The 27,606-nt window shown below is 43.6% G+C and overlaps 1 protein-coding gene, 1 long non-coding RNA gene and 1 pseudogene across 2 annotated transcripts in view; 2 read left to right on the top strand and 1 right to left on the bottom strand.

The window, feature by feature from the left end:
* Nucleotides 1-27,606, top strand: part of LOC142889625 (NLR family CARD domain-containing protein 3-like) — a 45,542-nt gene that overhangs the window by 6,694 nt on the left and 11,242 nt on the right. The gene's annotated exons all lie outside the window — the stretch shown is intronic.
* Nucleotides 1,562-5,400, bottom strand: LOC142889652 (uncharacterized). Its single transcript, XR_012926862.1, has 3 exons — nt 2,351-5,400; nt 1,863-2,035; nt 1,562-1,730 (listed from the first exon to the last, which is right to left on the bottom strand). It is a non-coding gene; the product is annotated as an uncharacterized LOC142889652 (long non-coding RNA).
* On the top strand, nt 7,845-9,579 carry LOC142889651 (E3 ubiquitin/ISG15 ligase TRIM25-like; annotated as a pseudogene).

The following is a 27,606-nucleotide window of genomic DNA, read 5'->3' as shown; positions in this document are numbered from 1 at the left end:
TTGACTTTGTAAATAAAAGCACACCAAAAATATGTTTGTCTGTTTGTTTTTATTTTGGTAAATTCACCGTTTTTCCGCTGGAACCGGCGCGCAGTGGCACAAGCTTCCTCCACGGTCGGCACTTTAATGAGCGTGTGTATAACTGAAGACTAAATTCCTTTGCAAAACCTGTACACAAACTTTTTACCTGTGGATTTGTGCACTCCAAACTGGTTTGCAACGACGCGGTATTCTGCAAAGCTAGCCAGTTTGTATAAAACAATGGTGGTTCTCATCTGGAGGGGAGTTGGCGTTCTAACACTCAACTCCTAGGGGCTTAAAAACATCTTTCATCAGTCCACAAAGTTTGTCAAATGATCTGCGTGTCATTCAGAAATTGTCTTTCCATTCCGTGTCCGAAAACTCCTTTAATACGACCCTCTCACACCAGTCTGTGCTCCGAACCCGCATCCAACAAGAACAAGAGTTTCAGGTCAGAGGCGAGCTTAGCATCGAAGACATTGTGTTGTTGTAGCCCTCCAACAGCATACAACGTTCTTGTCTGCCTTTTAAAATCACCATGAGGACGAGAAATAGGGTACACCTTATCTGCAAAGTAAGTAACACATTATGCACTATCGTACATATCATAATGCTGTAATATGTCAACCGAAAGCAGCTGACCAGCTGAAAAGACTCACACCACCCACTAGTGTTGGGAGGAGGACACGTTCCCGTCAATAATTCGAATTTCTCAGCTGCATGTATACGGGGACAAGGTGAGAACTCCGATTGGACGAGAAAACCGAATTATTGCTTAGTTCGATTAAGCTCTGCATGTAAACGCACTGACTGTGAGGCTTCAGAGGACATCAGCTTCCAGCAGCTGCAGGGTCTGACGCACGTTTTCTTACAGCACCTCAGCGCCCCCTGGTGCCTGCAGCTGGTTTCTGACTCGAAAACGTTTACATAAAATGAAGACGACCATTAATGAGAACAAGATGAGAACAGCAGCAACACTGATGGCGGCAGGTACACCAGTGTTCCAGGTCTCCACATGCTGGCCCTCAGTGGGGCAGGTCACTGGAGAGAGAGGACAGGAGAGAGCCGTTAGCAGCTAGCAGGCTAACATGCTAGCAGTCTAACAGGCTAGTTCAGTGCAGTCTGACGATGTGGAAGCTCTGAGGAAGCGTCAGCTCAGGAGAGACGACAGTCGGAGGAAGAGACACGAGGTGCTAGTGAGAACCAACACTGATGACATCACCACTATAGGTGTAACAGCAGCCAATCAGAGACACCCACCATTGCACCGGACCATCAGCAGAATCTGGGGAGGACAAGAGACAAGAGTGAGGTCACAGTTCACGACTGAAGCAGGCTGAGGGGAACATGTCTGGGCAGGTTCAGTGGCTGACAGGAAGTGGCAGGGAGGAAACCTTGCAAACACACACACACACACACACACACACACACACACACACACACACATTCAGACACTCACACATAGACCTTATATACACATATGCATACAGTCTACAGACACAGGTACACCTAGGAAGTGTAGGAAACGCATACTAGCCGAGCAGAGGCGCATCAGTGGTAACACGCCCTCAGAGACAGACACTCGTTCCTACCGGACCCATGTTTGTGTAGAGGACTTGCTTCTGACATTTCCTCAAGGTGGCACTGTTGTTGTTCACACTCAGAACCTTATCAGGGTCAAACTGGGCTCCCTCAACAAATTTGGTGCCCTGGACAGGATGGAGATCAGGTCAACAACACATGATGCTGAGGTGGGATTGCAGCTGGAGCAGCCGCAGCAGCAACCATGGGTCACAGCATCAGCATCAGCAGTAGCAGCAGAGAGCTGAAGTCGCACTCACGTTCTCGTCCGCCCAGCTGGAGACCAAAAGGGCGAGCGAGTCGCTGGAGGTCCCCTTCAGCTGGAGGACCAGAGAACCATCATCCAGCAGCCTGTGGTCACATGACAGGTCTGGGGGGGTCGCTACAGCAGCAGCTGACCAGCAGCAACAGCAACAGCAGAGAGCAACGAGCGCTGGAACACAAACTTGCATGAGGATTGTTGGAATGTATTGTGACTTGAAGCAACCTCGGCTTTCAGGATCCAAAAAAGTAGGACCATGTACTGTTGTGACATCTCAGTCTAAGCTTCCCTTGCTAATATATAATCATATATTAATGACGCCACTCACTGAGTTGAATTGCAAAAATGGTACAGAATGAATTGTTTAATTGGTCACATTTTATCTTATCTGATCATCAGATCATCTTCTGATCTCAGTTGTGGAATCAAGAAAGAAAAACGTTCCTCTGGAGGCAGTTGAAGAGATGAAGGTAGACAAACACTCACCCACACTTGTGATGTCGGAGGATGAGGTCTGTGTGGCAGCCATGAAAAGTCCCAGTCCTTCTCCTCTTCTGGCTGTCAGGACTGAAGATTCTGAAACCTCCCTCTCCCTCCTTGCTCTCCTCACACCACTCACACCACTCTCTCTCTCTCTCTCTCTCTCTCTCTCTCACTCTCGCTCTTGCACAGGTCCCTCCTCGCACAGCTCTCTCTGTCTCTCTCACAGGTCTCTGACGCCTTTTTCTGCTGCCACTCCTGCCTCTCTGCTCACTTCCTGGATTTCCCAAGGTGAGTCAGAGTGAATATAAAATGTCAAATGTGTCAGCAGCCGCTGACCACCACCACTACTAACAGCAGCAGCAGCGCAGGAACAGTTGTAAGAGAATTGTTGGAATGTATTGTGACTTGAAGCAACCTCGGCTTTCAGGCTCTAAAAAAAGTAGAACCGCTGTGTCATGCAGCTAACCCATTAGCCGCCTCTGCTAACTCTGTGCTGCACTGGTGTGATCGGTCTATGAGCTGGAAACATCTGCTTGAGCAGCTGCCCTTTGCTGCCTCTCAACTTTTAATGCACGCCAGCGTGTTAACTTTGTTTGAATGAAGCTGCTTCTGCTACTGCTGTTTTCTGCTTTATATGAACTTAAATTGTACCAAAGTTTGTTTTTTTTTAAAGGTAAATATTCATCACTGCTGGTAGCAATTAGTTAACTCCAGCCCACAGTTAACAGCAGAAAATCTCATGAATCAAGTGCTCCCTGTTTTACAAAAAATAATGATAAATGAATTAAAAAAAATAATAACTAAAAAAAATAAATAACCCTGTATAGGCAATCTCTGTTCACATTTTTCCACCTCTGTTGTTTTGCGGTTAAGAGGTAGATTCCAGTCATAAAAGAACACTCCAAATGCTAATTAGCTAGCTAGCAGCTGATATCATGGTCCTGGTTGTAGTGTCAAGTGTGCCCTGGGCTCTTTTTTAGCCTTTGGGGGCACAGCATCAGTTGTGTTTCTCACTTTATGGATGCACACAGCTGTTTCTTTCTTTGTCTTTATCTCTCAAGAATAGACTATGGACGCAGTCTTTAGCTGCATATAGTTTTATTATAACTTTGCTCTTGGAGCTTTGTACCCAAATCACCGTCAGCTCGGCTGTACTGCACACACGAGTAACTCCCTAAACGGTCCGTGTGGAACAACATGTTAAACATAACAATCCTATTGTTACAACAGCGAGTTGCTGAGTTGAGCTAATTCACCTACGATTATCATTATCATGAGTGAATGATTTGTGATGATGAAGTTGTTTAGTGACCTGCGTCGGCTACACACCTGGCTGCATCAAACGATGGTTCAGAAAAGACTTCACAGTCTTGCAGTAATGTCCAATGAAAAATGCATGCTTCAGCATCTGAGTCACAACAGAGTGATAGATTTGCCACCCTTAAAAACAGACAACACACTTTGATGCTGCCACCCAGCAAGTAATCAGCTATTGTAAATTTTGTTAATATATGTTGTTGTTTTTTACATACTTCCTGTGTTTATTGTTTATTTTTGTTGTTGCAGTAGAGTACAGTTGTGGTCAGAAGTTTACATACACTAAATTTTCCTACACTAAATCTCAAGTTCAAGTTACACACCTGAATCATGAATAAACTAGCACCAGGAAGCCCTAGGATTAATGCTTTTGGGAAAGAAAAAGAAAAGGCAAAAATTTAACAGTTGAAATCAGGTTGTGCAGTCATTCATCAATCAGTTCATGGAATCATCCCTTGAGTCTGGTGTTCATTCATGTTGTTTAAAACCCAAGGTGTAGAAATTATGGGGTATAAAAGCAGCTTCACTTTACATACACTACACTTCGACTTGAGATTTGCAATAGGAAAGTCAAAAGAATACAGTCATGACATCAGGGAGTGAATTGTTGCCTTGTTTCACAGGGTGTGAAACACACAAAAGGAGACAATCTATCAAAATATAAAATTTGTTGTTTTTTTTTGTTTGTTTGTTGGAAATGTTGTGGGTCTTTATTTAACTTTGGTTTGGTGTTGTATAGTTTTTGGGTGGGAAGGTGTGTATTGTAAATGGACTGAATGAATGAAACCATCTTCTTCTTCTTCTTCTTGTTCTTCTTCTGCCGCATTATCCGGAGTCGGGTCGCGGGGGCAGCAGCCTAAGGAGAGATGCCCAGACCTCCCTGGCCCCAGTCACCTCCTCCAGCTCATCCGGTGGGACCTCAAGGCGTTCCCTCCTCCAGCGTGTCCTGGGTCTTCCCCGAGGCCTCCTCCCGGTGGGACATGCCCGGAACACCTGCCCAGGGAGGCGTCCAGGAGGCATCCGGAACAGATGCCCGAGCCACCTCAGCTGGCCCCTCTCGATGCGGAGGAGCAGCAGCTCTACTCCGAGCTCCTGCTGAGCTTCTCACCCTATCCCTCAGGGTACGCCCGGCCACCCTGCGGAGGAAACTCATTTCGGCCGCTTGTTTTCGTGATCTTGTTCTTTCGGTCACTACCCAAAGCTCGTGACCATAGGTGAGGGTGGGAACGTAGATCGACTGGTAAATCGAGAGCCTCGCCTTTCGGCTTAGCTCCTTCTTCACCAAGACGGACCGGTGCAGCGACCGCATCACTGCAGACACTGCACCGATCCGCCTGTCGATCTCACGCTCCATCCTCCCCTCACTCGTGAACAAGACCCCGAGATACTTGAACTCCTCCACCTGAGGCAGGATCTCCTCACCGATCCAGAGAGGACAAACCACCTTTTTCCGGTCGAGAACCATGGCCTCGGACTTGGAGGTGCTGATTCTCATCCCAGCCGCTTCACACTCGGCTGCAAACCGCCCCAGCGCACGTTGGAGGTCCTGGCTGCCAACATGACCACATCATCTGCAAACAGCAGAGACGCAATCATGTGGTTCCCGAACCGGACCCCCTCTGGCCCCTGGCTGCGCCTAGAAATTCTGTCCTCTGGTGACGTTGCTACATTAATTCCTGAATTTATTTGTTTCTGTTATAAAAGAAAAACACAAACAATAATAAATACCTTGTGAAAACACAGTGAATCTCATTCAGTTACTGATAGTCACTGTCTTGTTTTGCTTACCATGTGACACTGTGACCACCTCTTAATTAGGTAACTTCTGTCATACAGGTACAGGTACAGGTGGACTACAACAAGTAGCTGTGCAATCCCCGTCCAAACATATACAGCACAAATACAGTACAACATGGTAAAGTGTAGTAATCCACACGGAGTCAGGGAGGTCCAATTTGGTGAGTTTTACTGAACACTTACGAGAGGTAAACAGAACACACACCAGGTAATTATCACTGCGGGTAACGGCGCTGCTCTTGTTCTTCAGGTGCATATGTATAAACTTGCTTGTGCTCACTGTGCCACCTAGTGGACTTGTCTAATTACTACACATGCTTGTGTTGCAATGATGAAGCTAAGGCTGTGTCTCAATTCAGGGTCTGCACCCTTCGAAACGAGCGTCCTCAGTCTGAAGGAAGCGTTCTTCGAGGACCCAGCCTAGAAGGACGGACCAAACCCCACCTCCCCGGTCACCACTCGGGACGGTCTAGCCTTCGGCGTATTTCCTCGTTGCGTCACCGCCGTTCCCTCCGGCTGGCCAACCCCGGAAGTGACGTTTTTATAGTATCAAGCTAACCATTGGTTTAACATCTAACGATGCCGTTGGATGATCAAATAAGTAAAATCCTACATTAAAAACTGAATATTTTATGTGAAACTTCAATACTTAAATTTATATGTTGTGTCTTTACCAGTACATGCCGCTAATTTCAGCTGACTTCCCAGGATCCCATGATGCTTTGCAGCAGCACGCAAAGCATCATGGGATATAGAAGTACGTGAAGGATAGTAGCGGTGCATCCTTGGAATCGGCTAAAACGAGGGTGCATTCCGAGTACGCATTTTGAGCGTCCTAAGGACCCTTGGAAATTGGGACAAGCCTTTGCGCAGTGCTATGACACAACTTCCTTTCAAAATGCGTACTTCAAGGATGCAGACCCTGAATTGAGACACAGCACAAGTTGGAAGTCTGTCACTTGTTTTAATCACACATTCTCAGCTTCAAACACAGGTGTGTTCTGCAGTCTCACTCTACGCCTTCATACCTTGTGATAAGCTGACTACAAATAGGTGGTGCCACCCAGCGGTAAAAACATGGAGGAACACACAACAACTTCCTATCTTGTCCACCCACCTATGCAGCTCACCTGATTCCCATGTTGGACAATCAGACTGGTTACTTAAAGCTACTATATGAGCTGCATTTCGAGGGCCGTGCAGGTCCTCATGGTCTCAAAAAAGTATAACATGTCATTTTACAGCATTTTACAGCAGCTGTTGTTGTCATTGTTGCTGCTGCCTCAAAATGGAGTCGGGTTGAAAACATTTAACTTTTAGCATCTCTTCCTGCTGCTGATTCTGCTGTTGCTGCTGCTGCTGCTGCTCCCACGACTCCTGCTGCTCTGCCCTCTTCCTGGAAGTTCCAAGGTGAGTCAGAGTGAATGTAAATTGACAAATGTGTATATAAAAATAATATACAGAAGTGTTCGAATCTAAAGCTATGAGAAGGAATCAACTCACTGTTGAACCTTTCAGTGTCAGTTAGTTGGTTATTATTAATAATAAAAAAAAAAATCTGTTGATGGAATCATTTAAATTGGTTAAACATGTTTTTCTCTTAAATTAAACAAAACAATATAACGTGTGTTGGAGGGCAGCACCAAACAGAGAGACAAAAAGAGGCTAGGCAAGCTCATCAAGAAGGCTTCCACTGTTATTCGTGCAGAGCAGGACTCTGCAGCGACGTTGGCAGAGAGGAGATGGGACAGCGGAATTTGTTCGGTGAGAGGCTGCTCTCTCTGAGCTGCTTCACTGAGAGACTTCAGCACTCCTTCCTGCCCAGGGCAATCAGACTGTTTAACACATCTTGGGAGGGTGGGGGGCATAAATGAGTAGGGAGCGAGCTGATGTGCTGACACTGACCATGGCTTTTTAGGATATCCATTATGTCTTCTTTTATACTGTATTTATTATTTTTATGATGTTCTTATGTACTGTGTGTGACTGTGATGCAGCCGAGGAACTGAATGTCCTACTGGATTAATAAAGTATTAATCTATCTAATCTATCTACAAGTCAACAGTATTAAACAACTGATTTGAATGAGTTCTGACCTTTGTTCAGATGGGTTACAGTTTGTTTTCCCTTCTTTTCAAGTCATTTGGGGACAAAATTCCTCTGAATCAATGTTTCACACACACACACACACACACACACACACACACACACACGCACACGCACACGCACACACACACACACACACACACACACTTTCAGATATGAGTCAGGTGGTTAGAAACTATGCCCCCTGTGCCCCCTGCAGCCAATCACAGCTCTGCCGGATTGTTTCCTCCCCTTTATTCATTTCTGAGGAAGTTGGAGTCAGTCAGTCAGTCAGTCAGTCAGTCAGTGGCTCTCAGAGGTGAAATGGCTCTGTCAGCAGCTCAGCTGGACCCAGAAACCTTCTCTTGTTCCCTCTGTCTGGATCTTCTCAAGGATCCGGTGACCACTTCCTGTGGACACAGCTACTGCAGGAAGTGTCTCCAACACCACTGGGATGCAGAGGAGGAGAGGAGAGTCTACAGCTGCCCTCAGTGTAGGAGGACCTTCACAGCGAGGCCTGTCCTGGAGAAGAACACCATGTTAGCAGCTCTAGTGGAGACCCTGGAGAAGACTGGACTCCAAGCTGCTCCTGCTGATCACTGCTATGCTGGACCTGGAGATGTGGCCTGTGATGTTTGCACTGGGAGGAAACTGAAGGCCCTCAAGTCCTGTCTGCTCTGTTGGGCCTCCTACAGTGACTCTCACCTCCAGCCTCATCGTGATGTTCCTCCCCTACAGAGACACAAGCTGGTGGAACCCAGCCAGCAGCTCCAGGAGAACATCTGCCCTCGTCACGATGAGGTGATGAAGATGTTCTGCCGCACTGATCAGAAGATCATCAGTTATGTCTGCTCTGTGGATGAACATCAAGGTCACCACATGGTGGCAGCAGGAGCAGAGAGGGCTGAGAGGCAGAGAGAGCTGGAGAAGACCAGGGTGAAGATCCAGCAGAAGATCCAGCACACAGAGGAAGACCTGAAGGTGCTTCAGAAGGAGGTGGAGTCCATCAACGGCTCTGCTGATAAAGCAGTGAAGGACAGTGAGGACATCTTTACCTAGATGATCCGGCTGCTGGAGAAAAGATGCTCTGAGGTGCAGCAGCAGGTCAGAACTACACAGGGGGCAGCAGTGAGTCGAGTCAAAGAATTTCAGATGCTGCTGGAGCAGGAGATGATGGAGCTGAAGAGGAGAGATGCTGAGCTGGAGAAGATCTCACACACACTGGACCACAGCCAGTTTCTCCACAGGTTCTCCTCACTGCCAGCACTCAGTCCGTCTCCAGACTCCTCCAGCCTGGAGATCCATCCTCTGAGATACTTTGAGGACGTGCCAGCAGCTGTGACCAAGCTGAGGGATGAAATACAGCATGTTCTGATGGAGACTCAGACAAACACCTCATGGACAGTGAGCAACGTTGATGTTCTACTGCCAGAACCAGAACCCAGGAGCAGAGAGGACTTCCTCAGATATTCAACTCAAATCACTCTGGATCCAAACACAGCACACAAACATTTATTATTATCTGAGGAGAACAGGAAAGTGACACTAATGAAGGAAGTTCAGTCTTATTGTCATCATACAGACAGATTCACTTACTATTATCAGGTCCTGAGTAGAGAGAGTCTGACTGGACGATGTTACTGGGAGGTGGAGTGGAGAGGGGTGGTTGGTGTAGCAGTGGCCTACAGGAACGTCAGCAGAGCAGGAGAGTCAAAGGAAAGTGGATTTGGATTAAATGATAAATCCTGGAGTTTCTATTGTTCCTCTTGGTGGATATAAGTTTCGTGACAACAACATCAGGACTGATGTCTCGGGTCCTCGGTCCTCCAGAGTGGGAGTGTACCTGGACCACAGAGCAGGTCTTCTGTCCTTCTACAGCGTCTCTGGAACCATGGAGCTCCTCCGCAGAGTCCAGACCTCCTTCACTCAGCCTCTATATGTTGGAATTTATGTTTATCCAGATTCTTCAACTGAGTTGATGAAAGTGAGGCTGAAGTTGTCTAAAAGACTCTGAGCTGAATTCTCACCTTTGGCTCTTCTTCTGTCTTCATGTTTGTTGTCTAGCATTTCCGGCTGTCAGTCAAACACAGTGGACGGGTCCTCGACACCACTTCCTGTTTGTGCTCCTGGTGGCTGCTGTCGATCGATGTTGTTTCACTTCCTCTGCAGCCGATTAATCCCACAGATTAATAATGTGTGATTAGTGCAGATTACAACTTCTTTACTATTAACTGAAGACATTCAAGTCCACACCATCAGAGGATTTAATTAAGTTGATTTATTCAAATATTTTTCCAGTCTTTATATATTAATCTTTGGTGTCAGTTCTTCTTTCATTCCTCGGCTTCGATGTTTCTTTTTTAATCCAATAAGTAAAAGTTAAAGTGCTGACACAGTTTTGGAAGAAATTAGTGAAATGTTGAACTGTTTTGTTTACTAATTTCAGCGCTTTCTTACATAATATGTTAAAAACAAATTTGCTTAAAATCTAAATTCATTGGTATTGGTACAAAATATTCGAATTTTTTGTTGTTCGGCATTTTTCGTGTAGTTTTCATTGAAATGGAATGATGCAATGTGTTGCAGTGTTGACTTACTTTCACTTTAAAGAAAACAAAAAAAGGAGCAGACGTAATTTCCTTTTTTGCTTAATTTATTTGACCTCAAAACAGTTTATAATAAAGATAACATGCATAAAAACACTGCCTGTCAAACTGCAACAACAGAAACTTGAACACTCTTCTATTCATATACACACAACACTCTATTCCTAAAACTGCAGATGCTCCAATAAACAGTTTGACCTGTCGAAGGGAAAAATCTCAACTAGATCATCACCTGATTTACTAGACTGCAGTTGTTCACTTTGGTCGGTCTTATTGCTTCATAAAGCTTTTTAATTGTGTTCAGAAACTAAGTCGTGCTGAAACATTAGATGAGACTTAAAAAAGATGACATGGCACTTTTGACACGCAGGCCTGACACAATCTTGCTCCGAGTCGACACTCTAACACAGTGTTGCACACCGTCTGTGGCTGTGGCATGACCTTTGAACCCAGTTGAGCCTGGTGGCTGGCAGACTGGTTCGTCCTACAAGCTGCTGTGGTTACTGGGAGAGACGTCCCAGAAGCCACTGGTTGAGCTGAATCCTCAGTGGAAGAAGCAGGTCTTGGAGATGCAGGCTGGAGCAGATAGATCTCAGGATGAAGGCACCTCTTCAATCTGGATCAAAGTTTCTTGTTTTGTGCCTGCCACTTTTCAATGTTACTTCTGAGCTTGTTGGTTGTACCTTATTGGTTGTGCCTGGTTGGTTGTACGATTTTCTGAATAAAGTTTTTGACAAACATATTCCTTGTTTGTATTTTACTCCCTTTAGTCTCCAGAAGGCCTCCTTGGTCAAAATGAGGTGAAAAAAATCCACAAAACAATGACCTAAGTGACACTAAACACTCAAGGTACTCGGAAAATATAGTATCTCCAAATGGGATTGTTATTGTTATTTTTGGGTAGTTAAAACCACCAATCTATGTCCAAGAGGACATTTCTCCAGAAATGATAGTTGTTTATTCGTTATTTGACACTAAAAACAGAGTTCAACATCGTCAAGCTTTTATTGTGGTACAGCTTGAATTTGCATATTAGCTTTATGTTTAGTTTTACCCGAAACATTTAGGCGTAACATTTAGATTTAACATTTAGATTTAACGTTTCGATTTAGATTTAACATTTAGATTTAGCATTTAGATTTAAAGTGTTAATTAAATGTGCTAAAAAGTGACTTTTAAAAATGCACACAAGTTTTTAAAAACACGATTTGAAGATAAATGTGACAAAATGTTTCTGTTATTTTAAGCATGAGAAACTTTACAAACGGCGCCCCATAGCAGAGGGATCAGAGCTGCTCCAGTGCTCCATCGCGAGGACACAATCCACACTGTTCGTCCTGAATCTGACGTCGCACCTTCAGCTGAATTCTCCTCCAGCCAAAGTCAAAGAAAAGACGCCACGATTCCAAATGCATCAACAATAAACATGATTGAATATTGATCTTTTACATATAGAATAAAACCCGATAGAAGTCTGTGATATAGTGACTTTAACATTGACAACTGTGCATGCACCCAGTTAAGCCAGCAGAGGGCAGCAACGGTCTGTTTTAGGAACTTGGGTTGACGTCGAGTGCACCCTCAACCCCATATATATATATATATGTATATATATATGTTTATATATATATGTATACATATATATGTATACATATATATACGTATATATATGTATGTATATATATATATATATATATATATATATATATATATATATATATACATATATATATATATACATATATATATATATATATGTATATATATATATGTATATATATATATATATATATATATATATATATATATATATATATATATATGTTGTGTTGTTTTCGGGTGGGAATACACACCTTCCCACCCGAAAACAACACAACACCAAATCAAAGTTAAATAAAGATCCTCAACATTTACAAAAAAATATTTTTGATGGATTGTCTCCTTTTGTGTTTGTGGGTTCTTGTTGTTTTCGTTCTTCACATCCTGTTGCAGTTTTCCCGCCTTTTTTGAGAGCGAAAGAGAGAGAGAGAGAGGAGGGAACAGGCTGACAAGCGGGTCACATTTTGAAGTGATGCCATTTCAGTGTTTTCAGTCCATCTCTTACCTCCTGTCGGCCAGAAGGACTGGGACTCTTCATGGCTGCCACACGGACCTCATCCTCTTTCAGTACATGTGTGGGTGAGTGTTTGTTGATCTTCATCTCTTAACTTCCTCCAGAAGAAAGTTTTTTTTTTTTTTTTTTTATCCACAACAGAGGGACCAACGTTGACCTTTTAAGATCCGAAGATTAAATAAAATCAGATAAGATAAAATCCGACCAATTAAACAATTCATTCTGTACCATTTTTGCAAAGCAACTCAGTGAGTGGTGTCATTAATATATCATTATATATTAACTAGGGAATCTTAGCCTTCCCCTAAGATGTCACAAAAGTACAGTATGGACTGTCGTGTTTAAGTGTCATTGTCTTAATGTGTTAGAATTTCATAAACTGCACCGAGTTTGTTCAGAATTAGAAAATGGACCTGAGTAACAAAACACTGTCCTCTTCACAGATAAAATGTTTACACTCATCCCATCACTGACTCACACAGTGGTTTATTACCAGACTATAATATCGGCACAATTTAAGTTAATATAAAGCAGAAAACATCAGTAGCAGAAGCAGCTTCATTCAAACAAAGTTAACACGCTGGCGTGCATTAAAAGTTGAGAGACAGCAGAGTGTAGTTGGTCAAGCAGATGTTTCCAGCTAGTAGTAAACTAGTAAACACAGCGGCTCTATTTTTCTATTCTTTTTTAGAGCCTGAAAGCCGAGGTTGCTTCAAGTCACATTACATTCCATCGATCCTCATACAAGTTTGTGTTGCAGCGCTTGTTGCTCTCTGCTGCTGGTGCTGGTGCTGCTGCTGGTCAGCTGCTGCTGTAGCGACCCCCCCAGACCTGTCATGTGACCACCGGCTGCTGGATGATGGTTCTCTGGTCCTCCAGCTGAAGGGGACCTCCAGCGACTCGCTCGACCTTTTGTTCTCCAGCTGGGCGGACGAGAACGTGAGTGCGACTTCAGCTCTCTGTTGCTACTGCTGATGCTGATGCTTTGACCCATGGTTGCTGCTGCGGCTGCTCCAGCTGCAGTTCCACCTCAGCATCATGTGTTGTTGACCTGATCTCCATCCTGTCCAGGGCACCAAATTGGTTGAGGGAGCCCAGTTTGACTCTGATAAGGTTCTGAGTGTGAACAACAACAGCGCCACCTTGAGGAAATGTCAGAACCAAGTCCTCTACACAAACATGGGTCAGGTAGGAACGAGTCTCTCTCTGAGGGCGTTTCCACTGATGTGCCTCTGCTCGGCTCGGCTAGTAGGCGTTTCCAATGGCACCTACACGGTTTCCTTTTCTTTCTTTTTTTCCCGCTTGTCCTGTCTGGCCATAATGACAAGTAAAAATGTGTCTGAATGTCTTCATGATGATGTCTTCATGATCCACCACTGCCAGGGGACAGTGGTGGATTTTTACATTTTCACGAATTAAAAACTGAAATGCTTATGAAACGGTACCATGGGCGAACAAAAAGCTGTAGACGTTTTTGCTTGCGGTGGCCGAAGAAAAAGCTCTGTTCAGCTGAATGGACGGAGCGACACTGTTGAAATAGTCTTCCTGGTTTCCCAGCTGATGACCACAGTACAGCAAAACAGTGTCAGGAGAAATTGAAAAAAAAAATGCAGAGCAAAAGCCGAGTGACGACCGAAGCATCAAGGACCACAACAGTCGGAGTGAAGAGAAAAGAAAAAATGTTGGAGGTTTGTTCAGCAAATAAATGTGATGGACCACCGGCCCAGATGTGCAACGGGAGGGAGACAGCCTCGACTCGGCCGGTGGATGACGAGAGAATAGTCGGCCCTGGCAATATTTGAAAATGTGTATGAGGACTATGAGTGTTTTGTGATGTCAAGCAACATTAGTTTTAAGGCTATTTGCAAAGTACGGTTGCTTAACCGTGTTGATAAACCGTTAGCCACCACCGCTAACTCCGTGCTCTGCTTGTGTGTCGTGTTCCCTCCTAGGAGCGATTTTAACGCTGCTAGCATGTTAACACCGGTTGAACAGAGCTTTGCTTTGTGTGGGGAGAGAGAGAGAGAGAGAGAGAGAGAGAGAGAGAGAGAGAGAGAGAGAGAGAGAGAGAGAGAGACACATTGTGTGCGTGCGTGCAAGGTTTCACAACCTCTTCCCTGTCACTTCCTGTCAGCCACTGAACCTGCCCAGACATGTTCGCCTCAGCCTGCTTCAGTCGTGAACTTTGAACTTTGATCTCACTCTTGTCTCCTGTCCTCCCCAGAACCTGCTGATGGTCCGGTGCAATGGTGGGTGTCTCTGATTGGCTGCTGTGACTCCTTTAGTGGTGATGTCATCAGCGTTGGTTCTCACTCGAACCTTGTGTCTCTTCCTCCGACTGTCGTCTCTCCACCACATGTGCTGATGTTTCCTCAGAGCTTCCACATCGTCAGAATGCACTGAACTAGCCTGCTAACTTGTTAGCCTGCTAGCTGCTAACAGCTCTGTCCTGTCCTCTCCAGTGACCTGCCCCCCTGAGGGCCAGCATGTGGAGAGCTGGAACGTCGGCGTTCCTGTCACCATCAGCGTTGCTGCTGTTCTCATCTTGTTCTCATTAATGGTCGTCTTCATGAAATGGAAACTGTTCGGAGTCAGAAAGCAATTGCAGGCACCAGGGGGCGCTGAGGTGCTGTGAGAAAACGTGCGTCAAATGCGACGGCTTCTAGAACCTCAGAGTGTTTTTCATCCTTCTTTTGAGCCACCACACATTTTTTGACATTGGAGAAAAATACCCCGTAGCACAAAACCAACTAACCAAAAACACGAGAAAATTACACTAGTATAAATAGTAGTAGTATAATTTATCTATAAAATTGTACACCTCTATATTGCTTCCCTATTAACATTAAAGAAAAGAAAAAAGGCCGAAATATAGATAAGTCTCACAAAGGTAAGTTGTTGCAAAAGGAAGAAGAATGCCCATAGCCCTCACCCCTAAGAGTGGATACTGCCTCTCTACACTCAGCCAGAATTCATCCAGTGTCTGTGATGTGAACCTCAGTCTCAATGTGGAGTCAGACGTCATGTCAATGAACTGGTCCTCTTCTGCAGAGCTGAAAGCAGGTGGAGCTGATGCATTGAAAGGACCCCTCGCCCAGTCATTCTGGGAATTGTCTTCAGGGAAATACTTTTTAAAGAATTCCATCAGTGATGAAGTATGCTGCTTCATACTGAGGTGGCATCATAGTCAGTAGTGTCAACAAATTCATGCAGGTTCTTGAATGAATCAGTATTTCCTTCATCAAGTCGCCTGCCCCAGACTGCAAGCTTCTGGGTGAAAGAGCTGATTTTGCCTGTGACCTGAAGGAGGCGTTTATCTTTTCCTTGAAGCAATTTAGTTTGTTAAGTTTTCCAGAGGTGTAGCTTAGGTAGGCCAGTTTCACCAGGAAGTTCTCATCACTAAATTATTCTGCATCTTTATACTTGTGCTCCTGCTCCAAAAACACTCTTAGTTGCTCTCCGAGCTCAAAAACTCAGGACAGGACTTTTCCTCTTGACAGCCACCTTGCTTCACTATGAAACAGCACAGCTTGATGTTCAGCTCCCATCTCCTCACAGACAGCAGAGAAGACTCTTGTTTTTACTGGTCTGGTCTTTATAAAATTGACTACACCTACAACATATGTGTCAAACTCAAGGCCCGCGGGCCAAATGTGGCCCGCTACGTCATTTTATGTGGCCCGCGAGAGTTTAAAAGGTCTGAGTGTCTAAAAATAAATAGGTCAAAAGCGTGCTTTGACCAAAAACTATATTTCCCACAATGATACCCACAAAGTGACGCTCACCGCCGCTACGCGGCAGTGTTTCCGCATCAATGCTAACGAGTGGAATTCAGAAATAAATAATGATCCCAAAATGTCCAGGAAGCGAAAAGTTGATGCAGATGGAAGACTGTTTCAAGAAAGATGGGAAGGCGAATACTTGTTTGTGCTTCAAGGAGAAAGGCCGGTATGTCTTTTGTGTTATGAGGCGGTGTCGGTTGTCAAGGAGTACAATCTGCGTCGGCATTTTGACACCAAACACGGAGCTAAGTACGCCAAAGCAAGCCTTCAAGAAAAGCAACAAATCGCCCAAGAATTAAAAGACAAACTGCGGTTGCAGCAGAGTGTGTTCACGAAATCCACAGCCAAAAACAATGCAGCATTGAAAGCTAGCTTTATTGTGGCTGAAAAAAATCGCCCACGCCTCCAGAGGTCTTTTCAGAAGGAGCGTTTTTGAAGCAGTGCATGCTAAAGGTCTGTGAGCAGGTGTGTCCCGACCAGTGAAACTCTGTGTGCAATTTAATGATTGTGCTTGCATTTTGTTTTGTGTTTGTTATTTTCAGAACATGATCAATGGATGGTAGAGAGGGGATCCACTTGGTGTGTCCAAGGACAGGCAGCATCTCCTCTTCAAAAACCTAAAAACTTGACCATTATAGTTGTCAACTGAGTCAACCTTTATTTTGTTATTTGTAGTTGATTACATATAATTTATGTGTAGCTGCCGTTGCAATTATTTAGTGTTTGCAGGTTTTATGTGTGTATGCAGACAAATTATTGTAATCAAACTATCAGTTGGATGCAAGGCCGTGTTCAGCCCTTTTCTTTAAATTCTACATCTGTCAGACATGTTCTTAGCAGCTCACAATTGTTGATTTTACAGGAATTAAGACCATTTTAATGGGCTTTATTATGTTATTTATTATGTTATTTTTCTGAGTTTTTACAGAGTTATTTATTATGTTAGTTTTCTTTATTCACTTGGATAGTTTGATCCATGATTGATGGAGTTATGTGGGTTTCATAAGCTGACAAAAGGATTTATGTTATAACAGAGCAACAAGCAAACATAATTTTTCTATGCAACTGTAATGTGCAAGAACTGATATAACTTGAATAAGTAATAAATTCAGAGTTATTTAACATTAAGGAGTAGTTACATTTACTTTACATTACATTTAGTTACATTTATAAGTTACATCTGGCCCTTTGAGGACAGCCATTATGCTGATGTGGCCCTCGGTGAAAATGAGTTTGACACCCCTGCCGTAAACTATAGACAATCACTCTCTGGCCAGTAGGGGGAGACAAACGCTGTTCCAGGAGGGCTTCTTGACATAAACCTGGGCTGTGTCTCAATTCAGGGTCTGCAGCCTTCGAAGCCTGCATTTGAAGGCCAGTTACGTCATAGCACTGCGCAAAGGCTTGTCCCAATTCATTAAAATTCAAAGAATGCTCCAAATACGCCCTTGCAAATGCGTCCTCCTTTTAGCCGACTTTGAAGATGCAACGCTACTATCCTTCGCAGCCTCCCATATCCCAGGATGTTTTGCGGGCTGCTGCAAAGCATCCTGGGATCCTGGGAAGTCAGCTGAAATGGCGTCATCTACTGTCAAAGGCACGACATATAAATGTATTTAAGTATTGAAATTTCACAGGTAATACTAAGATTTTACTGTAGGGTTTTTACTTATTTGAACACCCAACGCCATATGTGTTAAACCAAAACACCAAAATTCAGTTAAAATATGTGACTGTTAATGCTGAGTAATGGTGAGCTTGATGCTATATAAACATCACTTCAGGGGTTGGCCAGCAGTAGCGAACGGCGGTGAAGCAACCAGGAAATACGCTCAAGGCTAGACCGTCCCATGTGGTTACCGTGGAGACGGGTTTGGGTTTGTCCGCCTGCTGACGGAGGACCCAGCTGACAAAGGGTGCAGACTCTGCTTCAATGTTCCACTTCTCACACACTCTGCAGTCACTTCAGTCACTCGCGCTGCGGTCCCGTATTCTCTCGGCCGCCACTTCCTCATTCATTTCCTGCAACAACCGCCATCTTTTAAAATCTTCATAGAAGATTTGACTGGTCTTCTCCATTGCTGAATTACAAAATCCGGTTCATGGAACACAAAAAACGTATTCACACACACACGCGCGCACACACACACAGAGCTTGGAGTGGGTAGTTTCACTTTCAGTATGATGCCTTGGCAGGTCGACAGTACACAACGGCAACACGTGATTCAAAGTACATAAAGGAATGGTTCATTGTGCTGTGTGCTCTTACAGCATGCGTCTTCCAGCAATATAGTCATAAATGTAAGGCATCACAATAAAGGCCTATATTGACCACATCTTACAACAAGTGAAAACAATCTCTATGAATGTAAAATGCTGCAGAACGACATAATACACTTTTTTTGAGACCACGAGTACCAACACGGCCCTCGAACTTTAGTTCGTACAGTAGCTTTAAGTAACCATTCTGATTGTGCAACGTGGCTATCAGGTGAGCTGCCAAATAGGGGAGAGGGGTTGGGGAGTTACAAAGACAGGAAGTTGTTGTGATTGTGTGTTACTACAGGACATGTCCTGTCCTGGTGCGCTGTAACCACACCGCTGCTTGGCCCACAAAGTGCCCAAGTAGTCGTTTGTAAAAAGTAAACTGTGTTGGGTCTGATGACCCATGTATGAATGTGCGTGTGCGGGTGTGAGAGTGTGGGTTATTTTAAGTGATTTGTAATTGTTACTTTTAATTGTATTAAGTTCTATTGTTTTGAGACCGGTGGTGGCGCTGCTGGTGTTGTGGTGGTGGAGGCTCCCCTCATTTGGTTTGCTGTGTCCTGGGAATGTTTTTTTTTTAATCATGTGTGTCACGTTTGGCGGGTTGACTTTGGTTCTTTTGTTTATTTTTGTGGGTTCCCCCCTTGCACTAGCTCATCACCAGACACAGAGAGAGAACAGGCAGGGAGGGAGAGCAGGGAGGGAGACAGAACATGCAGGGAGGGTGGTGGGGAGGGAGAGAGAACAGGCAGGGAGGGTGGTGGGGAGGGAGACCGAACATGCAGGGAGGGAGAGGTGGGAAGGAGAGTCAGCCAGAAGGACTGGGACTCTTCATGGCTGCCACACGGACCTCATCCTCCTTCATCACAATTGTGGGTGGGTGTTTGTTGACCTTCATCTCTCAACTTCATCCAGGAGAAAGTTTTTCTTTTTTTTCCCCACAACTGAGGGACCAACGTTGACATTTTAAGATGCATAGGTAAAATCAAATCAAATACAGGTGTGAACCCTTTTGGTACAGGTGAACTCAGGCCTTTTTTATTGGAATATAAACATTCCTCTCCAGCTTTGCAAGTTCTTCTAGTTTTTTGTATTTTCTATTTTTCAGATTGAGAAATAATCATTGGAATAAGACATGACCACAGAAGAGACAGTGTTGAGATGCATCATTTGTATTGATTTCTATTTTTAAACTGATCTACTAGTGGCAAAATAAGGAATTGAATTGACAGAACAACAACAAAAACAGCATTTCTTAAAATAGGACATTTGAGACGATTGACTGTCAGAAAGTTCAATTTGAATCTAAACGTGTCTTTGTTAAATATTAAATATTCTTCAAAGTATATGAAATTACCATTAGATCATTCTTGTGTGACTTCAAATGACATTAGTCTACATACGTTTGTGTTTTAAACCAGATGTTCCAGAAACACCCCCTCTCCCTTTATGATAATACTATTATCTTAATGGGGGACAGCGGGGGGACGGAGAGGGGGCTTATCTTAAGATGTGAGGATATCCTTGTCTAATGATAAATCATTTTGTGACTTCAGTGATGGTTTCAGCGACTTCATTTTCTCTGCTAGGACAGTGTTTTACTACAAGTCAAACAGTATTAAACAACTGATCTGAATGAGTTCTGACCTTGTTCAGATGGGTTACAGTTTGTTCTTCCTTCTTTTCAAAGTTATTTTGGGGAAAGAAATCCTCTGTATGAATGTTTCTATTAGTTTATGTATGTAACAAGATCTTTCAGTCCCACTGAGATTGTGAAAGTTTGCGCGCATACACGCACACGCACACGCACACACACACACACGCGCACAGACACACACACACACACACACACACACACGCTCTGTCTGGTCATTTCCCCCCCTTCTAGTCAAACTGGTTTCGTTTCCGAGGCAGTTGGAGCTCAGTCAGTCCGTCCGTCAGTCAGAGGTTCTTGGAGGTAAAATGGCTCAGTCAGCAGCTCAGCTGGACCCAGAATCCTTCTCTTGTTCCCTCTGTCTGGATCTTCTGAAGGATCCGGTGACGATTTCCTGTGGACACAGCTACTGCAGGAAGTGTCTCCAACACCACTGGGATGCAGAGGAGGAGAAGAGAGTCTACAGCTGCCCTCAGTGTAAGAGGACCTTCACAGCGAGGCCTGTCCTGGAGAAGAACACCATGTTAGCAGCTCGAGTGGAGACCCTGGAGAAGACTGGACTCCAAGCTGCTCCTGCTGATCACTGCTATGCTGGAGCTGGAGATGTGGCCTGTGATGTCTGCACTGGGAGGAAACTGAAAGCGCTCAAGTCCTGTCTGCTCTGTCAGGCCTCCTACTGTGACTCTCACCTCCAGCCTCATCGTGATACTGCTCCCCTAGAGTGACACAAGCTGGTGGAACCCAGCCAGCAGCTCCAGGAGAACATCTGCCCTCGTCACGATGAGGTGATGAAGATGTTCTGCCGCACTGATCAGAAGATCATCTGTTATCTCTGCTTTGTGGATGAACATCACGGTCATCAGACAGTGTCAGCAGCAGCAGAGAGGACTGAGAGGCAGAGAGAGCTGGAGGAGACCAGGCAGAAGATCCAGTGGAAGATCCAGCACACGGAGGAAGACCTGAAGGTGCTTCAGAAGGAGGTGGAGTCCATCAACGGCTCTGCTGATAAAGCAGTGAAGGACAGCGAGGACATCTTCACCCAGATGATCCGTCAGCTGGAGATGAGATGCTCTGAGGTGCAGCAGCAGGTCAGATCCACACAGGGGGCAGCAGTGAGTCGTGTCAAAGAGTTTCAGAAGAAGCTGGAGCAGGAGCTGATGGAGCTGAAGAGGGGAGATGCTGAGCTGGAGAAGATCTCACACACACTGGACCACAGCCAGTTTCTCCACAGTTTCTCCTCACTGCCAGCACTCAGTCCGTCTCCAGACTCCTCCAGCCTGGAGGTCCGTCCTCTGAGATACTTTGAGGACGTGGCAGCAGCTGTGACCAAGCTGAGGGATGAAATACAGCAAGTTCTGATGGAGACTCAGACAAACACCTCATGGACAGTGTGCAACATTGATGTTCTACTGCCAGAACCAGAACCCAGGAGCAGAGATGACTTCCTCAGATATTCACCTCTAATAACTCTGGATCCAAACACAGTCAACAAACATCTGTTCTTATCTGAGGAGAACAGAAGAGTGACACGCATGGAGGAAGTTCAGCCTTATTGTGATCACCCAGACAGATTCACTGTCTGGCAGCAGGTCCTGAGTAGAGAGAGTCTGAATGGACGATGTTACTGGGAGGTGGAGAGGAGAGGGAGGGTTGAGGTAGCAGTGGCCTACAGGAACATCAGCAGGGCGGGAAGGTCAGAGGAAATTGCATTTGGATCAAACGACAAATCCTGGAGTTTATATTGTTCCTCAGGTGGATATAAGTTTCATCACATGTGACTGGTCAGGCTGCAGAAACAGGTTGTCACCAGAGGGGGGAATCAGAGGGCAGGTTTCCAGCGCACCTCGGCTTGGCTTTGCTTAGTGGTTTCCACTGATGTCAACAAGCTTCCAACCGTCACCCTTTGGGGTTTCCCAGTGGGCCGAGCAGGGACCATAATGGTGATGTAAGCAGGGCATTGATTGACTCAGAGTTTTGACCCAAAGACGAGTGTGAGTCCTTCACTAAAATCAAAACCCCAATTTTAAAATGACTCGCTGTGTGGAGATTTTTACATTTTCACATATTGAAAACTTGAAGGCTTAGGAAACTGTGACGTGGGTGAACAAAGAGCTGCTGACGTTTTTGTCCTCGGTGGCTGAAGACAAAGGTCAAAGGTCACTGGACGGAGATACACGCAATGAAAAAGTCCTCCTGGTTTCACAGCTGATGGCCGCAGCACCAAGTGACCACCAAAGCATCAAGGACCACAGCAGCCGGAGTGAGGAGAACAGAAAAGCTGGTGGAGGTTTGTTCAGTAACATGGATGTTGTGAGGGTGACTTATTTCACTTTAAAGAAAACAAAAAATTAGCAAACTTTATTCCTTTTTTGCTACAAAAGTTTTTGTTTATTCATTATTTTACCCCAAAACAGTTTAAAATAAACATAACATGCATAGAATACTGCCAGTCTTTGTCAAACAGCAACAACAGAAACTTGAACACTCTTCTATTTATATAACACGTCACACAGTTCATAAAACTGCTGATGCTACAGAAAACCCGTTTAAATATAAACATATATATATATATATATATATACATATATATATATATATATATATATATATATGTATATATATATATATATATATATATATATATATATATATATATATTCATATTTACGTGTGTATGTATATGTATGTACACACACACACACACACACACACACACATAAATATATCTGTATATACTGTCTCAAAAACGTTGGTTTCATGCGGACAGCATGAAGCCAAATAAATTAAGGCGCCACTTGCAGACAACTCACCCCAATCATGCTGACGAGCCACATGAGTTTTTTGAGCGGAAAAGGGACGAATATTGCCAGCAACCATCCCAGTGTATCATTGCTACGTCAGTAAACCAGCGAGCAGTGTTGGCGTCAATTAAGGTGGTGTACCAAATTGCTCGGTGCAAAAAAAAACACACCGTAGCAGAGGAGCTGATACTGCCTGCAGCATTAGACATGGTCTCTGTCATGCTGGATGATGCAAGTGCTGCAAAAATAAAAGCTATCCCTCTGTCCAATGACACTGTCGCCAGATGTATAAATGATGTGGCTAATGATCTGAAAGAACAGCTGGTAGATAAACTCAAAGAAACACGTTTTGCCTTACAATTCGATGAAGCAACTGACAGCAACAAAGACTGTTTGTTTATTGCTTATGTATGTTTTGACGTGATAAACTCCCTGTGTCAGCATCTACTTTTTTTGTAAATATGTCAGAGACAGAGCCGCAGCTGAAGAGCTATTCAAAATCCTGGACTGCTTCCTAAAGGAAAATGAGCTAAAGTGGGAGAACTGCATTGCTGTTTGTAGTGATGGCACGCACACCACGCTAGGGATGAGAAAAGGACTAAGAGCACTCATCAAGAAGGCCTCACCTAATGCTGAGTGGATACACTGTGTTATATATCGACAAGCACTGGCAACAAGGCACCTTTCCTCTGAATTAAGTGAGGTTATGACTGACATTGTAGGTCAGGGGTGTCAAACTCATTTTCACCGAGGGCCACATCAGCATAATGGCTGTCCTCAAAGGGCCAGATGTAACTTATAAATGTAACTAAATGTAATGTAAAGTAAATGTAACTACTCCTTAATGTTAAATAACTCTGAATTTATTACTTATTCAAGTTATATCAGTTCTTGCACATTACAGTTGCATAGAAAAATTATGTTTGCCTGTTGCTCTGTTATAACATAAATCCTTTTGTCAGCTTCTGAAACCCACATAACTCCATCAATCATGGATCAAACTATCCAAGTGAATAAAGAAAACTAACATAATAAATAACTCTGTAAAAACTCAGAAAAATAACACAATAAATAACATAATAAAGCCCATTAAAATGGTCTTAATTCCTGTAAAATCAACAATTGTGAGCTGCTAAGAACATGTCTGACAGATGTAGAATTTAAAGAAAAGGGCTGAACACGGCCTTGCATCCAACTGATAGTTTGATTACAATAATTTGTCTGCATACACACATAAAACCTGCAAACACTAAATAATTGCAACGGCAGCTACACATAAATTATATGTAATCAACTACAAATAACAAAATAAAGGTTGACTCAGTTGACAACTATAATGGTCAAGTTTTTAGGTTTTTGAAGAGGAGATGCTGCCTGTCCTTGAACACACCAAGTGGATCCCCTCTCTACCATCCATTGATCATGTTCTGAAAATAACAAACACAAAACAAAATGCAAGCACAATCATTAAATTGCACACAGAGTTTCACTGGTCGGGACACACCTGCTCACAGACCTTTAGCATGCACTGCTTCAAAAACGCTCCTTCTGAAAAGACCTCTGGAGGCGTGGGCGATTTTTTTCAGCCACAATAAAGCTAGCTTTCAATGCTGCATTGTTTTTGGCTGTGGATTTCGTGAACACACTCTGCTGCAACCGCAGTTTGTCTTTTAATTCTTGGGCGATTTGTTGCTTTTCTTGAAGGCTAGCTTTGGCGTACTTAGCTCCGTGTTTGGTGTCAAAATGCCGACGCAGATTGTACTCCTTGACAACCGACACCGCCTCATAACACAAAAGACATACCGGCCTTTCTCCTTGAAGCACAAACAAGTATTCGCCTTCCCATCTTTCTTGAAACAGTCTTCCATCTGCATCAACTTTTCGCTTCCTGGACATTTTGGGATCATTATTTATTTCTGAATTCCACTCGTTAGCATTGATGAGGAAACACTGCCGCGTAGCGGCGGTGAGCGTCACTTTGTGGGTATCATTGTGGGAAATATAGTTTTTGGTCAAAGCACGCTTTTGACCTATTTATTTTTAGACACTCAGACCTTTTAAACTCTCGCGGGCCACATAAAATGACGTAGCGGGCCACATTTGGCCCGCGGGCCTTGAGTTTGACACATATGGTTTACGGTATACAGTTTTTAACAATCGTCAGAACACAATGACCGATCCTTCTCACACGTTTCCAAAATTGCAGAGACACCAACACACCTACAACACACAACTGACAAAACAGCTAACTTCAAGCTCAAAGCTCACTTTGTAAACTATTATGTCCGCTACTTATATAGGAATGACGAGGATTGTAGGGACATAAATGAGCTTTAATAACACGGAACTGGAACCAAGTCAAAACGGGTTAACAACGCTGACGAGAGAGCAAGCAACAACCACTCAAACGCTGACTCAAGAAGTCCACACGCTTAATCCTAATCCTATAGCTCCCCCTAGTGGGTCACTCCTATATCGTTCTATTTACTTAACTAAATACATAACATAAACCAAACATCAACACATTCTCGCTTCCATCAGAAACCTTCAATCAGTCACATAACACTGTCAGAAAAAACACAAACACCAGTTGGATTTACAGAAACTGCGTTATGTTTCAGGTACAGTATTTTGTTTTGTGAATTTTTTGGACTGTTGTCTCTTTTTCTCTTAAAGTTATGTCAGGTTCTGTTTGGCATGTTGTGGGCCTAGATGCATACAATGTTTCTTTAGAGCAAACATTTAGTGCAAATGAGTTTTATGGGGGGAAAAGACAATCACAACTGTGATGGAATTTTTTGGAAAGGCTTTGTTTGTAAAGAAAATGCTGCCATTCAACAATGTGTGGATACACAGAATAAAAAAAAGAAAAATACTTTTATCGAGAAAAAAAGACCCTCATTTCAAATTAGGGTCTTTTTTGGGCAGATGAAGCTTCCACGGGGCTGATCTGATTGTGCCGGAAAATTAACCATAGTTTCGGGCTTTGAACCACACAGAACAGTGACATCTGGTGGTTTACTGCAAGTATATCATCTGCTTCAACTAGCCTCCTTGTCCTTGTTATACTTCAATATGTACACAATAAAAAGCGTAAAAAAAAAACTTTTGTGTTAATTTGTGTGAGAAGTGCTTGTGTTACATTGTGAAACATAAGCATAAAGTGACGGGATTGTGCTTGTGAAACATGGCCAAGCTAAAATGACTGCATTTCACAGATTTTTATTTGAAAACAGCACATTTTTTTGACTGTTCTGGGTTTCAGCCTGTTCCATCTTTAGCTGACGACTTCACCAGCCTTGGAGAAAATCCTCTCACAAGGGACAGAGGAAGCTGGTGTGCACAAAAAGTTGATCGCCAGCTTGTAGAGGAAAACCCTCTACAAGCTGACTAATAGAAACATTCATTCAGAGGATTTTTTCCCCCAAAATAACTTTGAAAAGAAGGAAGAACAAACTGTAACCCATCTGAACAAGGTCAGAACTCATTCAAATCAGTTGTTTAATACTGTTTGACTTGTAGTAAAACACTGTCCTAGCAGAGAAAATGAAGTCGCTGAAACCATCACTGAAGTCACAAAATGATTTATCATTAGACAAGGATATCCTCACATCTAAAGATAAGCCCCCTCTCCGTCCTCCTGCTGTCCCCCATTAAGATAATAGTATTATCATAAAGGGGGAAGGGGTGTTTCTGGAACATCTGGTTTAAAACACAACATATGTAGACTAACATCATTTGAAGTCACACCAGAATGATCTAATGGTAATTTCATATACTTTGAAGACTATTTAATATTTAACAATTGGCATTTAGATTCAAATTGAAGTTCCTGACAAATGTCCTCAAATGTCCTGTTTTAAGATTTTTGTTTTTGTTTTTGTTTTTGTTTTTTAATTCAATTCCTGATTTTGCCACAAGTAGATCAGCTTAAAAATAGAAATCAACACAAATGATGCATCTCAACTCAGTCTCTTCTGTGGTCACGTCTTATTCCAATGATTATTTCTCAATCTGAAAAATAGAAAATACAAAAGCTGGAGAGGAATGTTTATATTCCAATAAAAACATCCTGAGTTGACCCGTACCAAAAATAAATAATAAAAATAGCTTCTTGGTACCATGATGATGATGATAATGATGATAATAATCTTTTATGGCAATTCAGTGTGTTTGTCTTGACCAGTAGCTTAGTCCAGTGTTGTTCAACCACTGTGCCGTGGCCCACTATTGTACCGTGAGATGATAATGTCAGGTGTGGTGTAAAAAATTATGCAATTTTGCTTCAATGGTCCAAAACAGCAAAACATTCCATTGTGGAGTCACTGTGCTTTCAAGGGATGTTTGCATTTATTTCTACTCACTCAGTGAGTAGAAATAAATGCAGAGACTGTGTTGTCATCAATAGACTAAAGAAGTTATTTTGGTTAGTTGGTTTTGTGCTGAGGGATTTATTTTTTTAATGTCAAAAAATGTGTCATGGCTCAAAAGAAGGTTGAAAAACACTGTGAGGCTTCAGAGGACATCATGTTAAAGCAGCTGCAGCATCTGACGCATGTTTTCTCACAGCACCTCAGCGCCCCCTGGTGCTGCTTTCTGACTCAGAACCGTTTCCATAACATGAAGACCATTAATGAGGACAAGATGAGAACTGCAGCAACGCTGATGGCGACAGGAACACCAACATTCCTGATCTCCACACGCTGGCTCTCAGTGGGGAAGGTCACTGGAGAGAGAGGACAGGAGAGAGCCGTTAGCAGCTAGCAGGCTAACAGGCTAGTTCATCAGCAGACATGGAGGAGAGACACGAGATTCTAGTGAGAACCAACACTGATAACA

Source organism: Nelusetta ayraudi, unplaced genomic scaffold, assembly GCF_046127955.1.
Source record: "Nelusetta ayraudi isolate G7.1 ecotype Tasmania unplaced genomic scaffold, CSIRO-AGI_Nayr_v1 ptg000023l, whole genome shotgun sequence".
Classification (NCBI taxonomy): domain Eukaryota; kingdom Metazoa; phylum Chordata; class Actinopteri; order Tetraodontiformes; family Monacanthidae; genus Nelusetta; species Nelusetta ayraudi.
This window is presented reverse-complemented; position numbering and strand designations above follow the sequence as displayed.